This window comes from Carya illinoinensis, chromosome 14 (genome assembly GCF_018687715.1).
Source record: "Carya illinoinensis cultivar Pawnee chromosome 14, C.illinoinensisPawnee_v1, whole genome shotgun sequence".
Classification (NCBI taxonomy): domain Eukaryota; kingdom Viridiplantae; phylum Streptophyta; class Magnoliopsida; order Fagales; family Juglandaceae; genus Carya; species Carya illinoinensis.
Window position 1 is genome coordinate 12,900,133 of NC_056765.1, and position 5,937 is coordinate 12,906,069.

A 5,937-nucleotide genomic window follows, 5' to 3' on the forward strand; every position below is an offset into this window, starting at 1 on the left:
TCCCATTAAAATTTTATACCTAACTTTTATCATACTCTCAAACTCCCCTTCCTCGTACAGGCTAAACATCAAACTCCCACACGAGATCAAACTCTTCCATTTTTCCTCTTTTATCGGTGATAATGGCCAATCTTTACCCTATGGCAATCACAAATACAATTCCAACCAAACACGTCGAAGATTCAATCCTGTTTATATATATACACCTTCCTCCTCTGCAAAATTCACAACAATTATATTCTCGCAACACCATGCGCTTCCTTCTTCAAACTGATACTCACAAAATCTCAACCAACCCACTATAAACCATACAACAACTCCACTGTCGACCACCACAGGGAATGTTGGATCACCTCTTGGCAGCCATAGAAACTGCCGACAAGGCACCACCTAGTAGCTTGTTCTTCCGATCACTTTGTACCACTAGATCCATGGCTACGAGATCAATCTCCTCTCTCGGCAAGCCTCTCATCTTTCCTACCATTCTTTTATTCTGCAGCCGCTAGATATGAGACTTTTCGCTCTCTCTATGTTTTCTCTCACAGCTTTATATTTTCTCTTAGTTTAGCTTTCTCGGTCATTCTCTAAATAGCTTTCATCTCTAATTTAACATCATATAGCCTACACACTAGAAGGAAAGTAGCCTTCCACTTCACGATGAAAGAATCTTTGAGTAGCCTTCCATTAGAGCATTGGCTAGCCATTGCCAAGTCTAAAATTTAGCTAGAATGTTGTGTTTTGGCCATAATATGGACTTCTACCTAGATTAGTGCAGAAAGGACTAATTATCTCCAAGTCCAAATAATAATATAATATTAGTTATTTTAATAATATTTGATAATTGTTTTTAATATTTTACAAATACATTACATGTAAGAAGTTGGTATTCATTTGAAACTTCCTTTAAACTCTTTGGAGGGTCAATTTCACTAGCATACAAGCTATAGAAAATTCTTAAACCTCACCCTCTAGCGTGGTACTGATACTGAAAAATATTGAATTCTACTAAATTGAACATATTGCAGCTATATAGCATGGTTTGATGGTTTTCTCTACACTTTGAGACCAAAGAAGATAAAGCAGTAGACCTTTATATTTATCTATATTAGAAATGTAACCATGGAATTGTTGCTTAGAACATTAATCTTTTGAATTTGATTTTCCTGATAAATGAGTATATGCTTTGTCTTTACGGAAAAAGAAATCTCTAGTCTCTGAAAAGGTATCCAGAAAGAAAAAACAAAATACATTGAATTTTATATATTCCATCTTTTCACTTGTGGAAACATATAACTTTGGAGAATGAACCCTAAACAGTCTAGTAATTATCAAAACAATCAACAAATTATCAATACAGTCCACTAATGTACCCCAAAATAGTCTACAAATTATCAAAACAGTCCACTATTATCAAAACAGTCAACAAATTAGAAATACAGTCCACTAATGTACCCCAAAAATTTCAGAAATTACCAAAATAGTCCACTATTACCAAAACAATCTAGAAATTATCAAAACAATTCATTAATCATTCCATTAATTTAGTTTCTACCGAGCCACTTATTTATCCAACCAACATGTGGCTTGGCAGCCACTAAAATTTCAAAAAAATTATTCTTTACTAATAACATTAGACGTTAGACATCTCCATAAGGTGTTGAAGGACATATGGATGTACCTCCAGAATGGGACCTACATTCCTAAAAAATATTGAGTTGAATATAGCTGAAATATTCTTGCTGCATGGCATTTATACCACTTAGATCTAGCAACACTTTGTCTCAAACTTTTTCTTCTTTAGTTCAAATGCTGTTGATCTTTTTAGGTCTTCCTTCAACACAACATTTCTACGCTCTTCCATGGTCGTGGCTCTATCCTCGGTCATTTTAGCTAAGGCAATCTTGATCTTACCATCGTTGCTTTCGATTGACTTCCGCTTCCTCTCATTTTTTTTTTCAGCTTTTTTGTCTGGAGGTCTCTCAGCAAGAACCTCTACCTCCTCCTCAGCTATGTCAACATTAACAACACTAAACACTTTTTCTTGTGGCCTTCTTTTCTTACCAAGGGTAGAGATGTGTTGCTATCATTTTGGTTGGTGTCTCAAAAGACACTAATAGTGCTCCATTGTGAAATTACAATCTAGCATCTCTTTGTACAACACCTTGGCCTTCTCAATCTATAAAGGTGAAGAAATATTTGTTAGTTCATAAGTAAGTCCATCACAAATTGCAGCACTCGGGTGCAATGACTCTACTTGTGCTACATATGCACAAAATTTATTTGCCCATATTTGAATCGTGGATCATCGATTCATCAAAGAGCCCTCAGAACGGTTGGCAATATTCAGTTTTTTTATATTCATGATAAAATATGATAATTCTTTCCTACATTTGAGTGAACTTTTGATCTGTACTCCTTATCGCATTGATGCTAATGTTAAGCCAAACTGAAACGAGAAGGTTATCCTCTTCAATAGTGAAAGATGCACCCTGCTGACCTTTTTTTGAAGGATGCCTCTTTTCACTGTCATTATGGGTCGCTTAGACAACAACATTAGAATTTTGTGTTGGGGTGCTAGAATAACCTCCTCCTCTACTTTGCAATAGAGTGGTGAAGAATGGGTCATTATCATATATGTCCATCATTGAAAAATATTAAATTTTCAAGGAAAAGTTGCCCAACATTCAACTCCAATATTAAGTTTTCAACATCATACCCATGAGAATTATATAGTATCTCATGGGCATATTGCAGTATCTCAGTCCATATTGCATTATCTCAACATCATATTGTAGAAACAAAGGAAAATTGAATAATAAAAACCAAAGGAATAAGAAGTACAAGGGGTTATTTTGTAATTTGAAAGTTCAAAAAAAGCAAACATCCATTCGAAATTGATAGCAAAGTGGGTAAGCAAAACAATCCCCTTTAAGGTCACCCAAAGAGAGAAATGGTGTCAAGCAAAATTAAGATATTAGCCAAAGAGTGGAGCTTTTTAAACAATAATGGAAGTATGGTGTGGTGGCGGCTATATTGTGTTGCTACTACGGGCATATTTAAGTGTTCTCTTATGTTATATCATAGTAAGACCGATGTCAGCCAAGTAATGCAATAATGAAACTTTTATAAAAAAATAATTGCAAAAAAAATACAAATGATATCATCAATATGGTGCAGAACCAAAATCCAAATGCCCTTTGATTGACATTGTTGCTTTAAATGAATCAAATATCTTCTTTTACAATGGGACAGTGGGCAGGTAAAATCATTTGTCAACGGCATTGAAGGACATGCAGACATAAATATCGATAGAGACAAACAAATTTGTCTCTTTTGTCACTTCCTTTTTCTTTCTATGAAATTCCCAGGTATGTCAACAAATAGTAAGTTATTTTAAGCTTACTTTATTGAATCAACCAAACAATAAGATATTTCACAATCTTTACATGCTAACAATAAATAAAAACAAGGATGGGGCTAGAAACAGAAAAAGAAAGAAAAAGATGTGAATATTAAAGCTTGCTTCATTGAATCAGCCAAACAGTCAACAAATGTCTTGCAATTCTCTAATTCTAGTGACAAGAAACTAAACTCATCAATTTTATGAAATTTGCAAGACAGTAATGTAATAATACTCTAAAGCCTAAACCATTACAATTTATATTGCTGGATATGTAAATGAGCATCATTCCAGACCATTATCCTAAAATGCAAGCAAAACATGACTGGCCCAACCACCCTCTTCATCAACAACAACAAACTAACAAACAACAAGAAAAACATCCAAAAAAAATTGCTATGATGCCTAATAATTCCAAGCTCACCAAGTAAGCCCCTATTGCCTTTAAAAGTGGTACCTTTTGCCTTTAAGCACTTATTGATTGGTATCTACCATTTTTTATATAATAATAAAAAAGCACTAGAAGACAGAGAAAATAGACCAAAAAAATTTTGTTTTCTCCATAAAGTTCAGTCCCTAAAACTCATTTCAAAACAAGAAAATAGAAAAAAAAGTCAACTTTGTTCAACTAAAGTTTGTTCAACTCATCCATGGAAAACCCTCAATGATTTACCTAAAAAGCAACTGCAAGCAATTGAAAAGCAAACATGTTCCAAGTGTTTAAGGTCTAGTTTTCTTTTGCTAAAGTTTTTTTCCTAGTTGGTACTTTTACCATACAGTTCATTTTTTTTTTTTGGGTGTATTTTTCATGTTGCATGCAAGTTACAACCCAACATGACACAACACAAGTCCATTAATGTACCATAATGTCTGGATAAGTACAATATGGCTTGTGAAATGTATAGAGACAGCTTAGAAAAAACTTGTGTGACAAGTACAATATGAAGAATATTACAAATACCAAGCAAAAACCAATGAACTCAAGCTTGTGAATCTTAGATGCATTTGATAAAAACAAAACAACCAAGGAAATGACAGTATATGTCCCACAAGCCAGTCTCAATACACATAAGCATGACAGTATTATATATACATGTAATATCAGATTCTAAGCACTAACTTCAAATTATTAAATCATGATGGATTGGATAAAATTGTCAATATAAAACATTTAGTTTGTTAAAAATAGAGGGATTTTTTTTTTTTTTTAAATAAAATGATCGAACAAATGGGAGAAAACTAGAATTCTTGCTATTCCTCAACAAAAATGCATGGCTATTCTTAAAAGGTTCTTTTCCTTGTATTTCTTAAACCAGAAAATTGGAAAATCTTAGAACAAGAAGGGAACCACAATCCTACCAATTTATAAACAACAAATACCAAATCATTTACCCGAATCGCGATTTCTTATGGTGAATTCTTGGAGGAAATCCTTCAACCTTTTGGAAGACAATTCACCTGCAAGGAAAAGGGTTCAATACATCAATGGTCATTTGAAACAAAATACACGGTGATTCATACACTCGATGAAGAGAAAATGGTAGAAAATCAAAAGAGAAGAGGGAGAGGAAAGCCTTGCACACACAAATAGAGAAGAGGGAGAAAGGAGTGAGGAAGAGAAATTACCATGCTAGAAGACGTACAAGAACGTGGATGATAGAGAGAAGGAGGCGAGGGGGGTTGAAGAAGAGAAATGAACATGGGGTGATTTCAGGAGAAGAAGGAAACAAAGAGGAAATGGGGGTGAATCAGTGATTACGGGACGAAGGAAGAGAAAAAAACGAGGGAAGCAGAATGCTGGACTTAGATAAAATAATAAAATAAAAATTTGGTCTGTATATAGTAGCTCTACAGAGATGGTGAGAGGTTAAGAATTATTGTAGTTGAAGTCTCAAACTTTTCATCTATAGCTAGTCCAATGTTGAGGAAAATAACCAACAATGTCTAAATTTTGGACTTGCATTAGGCAATGGCGAGGCCATTGCCAATGCTCTTATGGACTTGGATGGGATCTTGATCTTACCTTTAAAGCCTAGTTCATTTTTATAAAATTTTTCATCTTATTCTATTTTATCTAATTATTATATATGTTTTTTTAAATTTTTATATAAAATAAAATAAAAAAATTTAATTTTTTCAAATCTTAATACAAAAATAAAATTAAAATAATATTTTATTCAATTTTCAACTTTAATTTTAACTCATATTATCTCATCTCTAAAAACAAACAAGGCTTAAAGTTGGATTGAATCCACTGTGGGCCTTATTATGTCTATTCGTTAATAAATAATAATAAGAGTTAAAAAATTAGTTGGCAAACTTTAGATTTTATAAAGTCTATCTACTAAACGAAATTTCACTTGTTGCTTTAATAGATTTCAGAAAAATCATCTACTAAATTATAATTAGAAAATAAATATAGATCGAGGACAATCATGCGACACTAGCATTTATTAATAAAACAGAATTGCTATTAAATTATTTCCAATATTATACATTTAACTATTAAATAGACGGCATTCTAGAAAATTAGTAAT

General features: G+C 33.0%; 1 long non-coding RNA gene across 1 annotated transcript; it reads right to left on the bottom strand.

Moving 5' to 3' along the window:
* Window positions 1-1,488: 1,488 nt before the first annotated feature.
* LOC122295213 lies at window positions 1,489-5,183 on the bottom strand. Its single transcript, XR_006237886.1, has 3 exons — window positions 5,027-5,183; window positions 4,793-4,858; window positions 1,489-2,176 (listed from the first exon to the last, which is right to left on the bottom strand). It is a non-coding gene; the product is annotated as an uncharacterized LOC122295213 (long non-coding RNA).
* Between the last annotated feature and the right edge of the window lie 754 nt (window positions 5,184-5,937).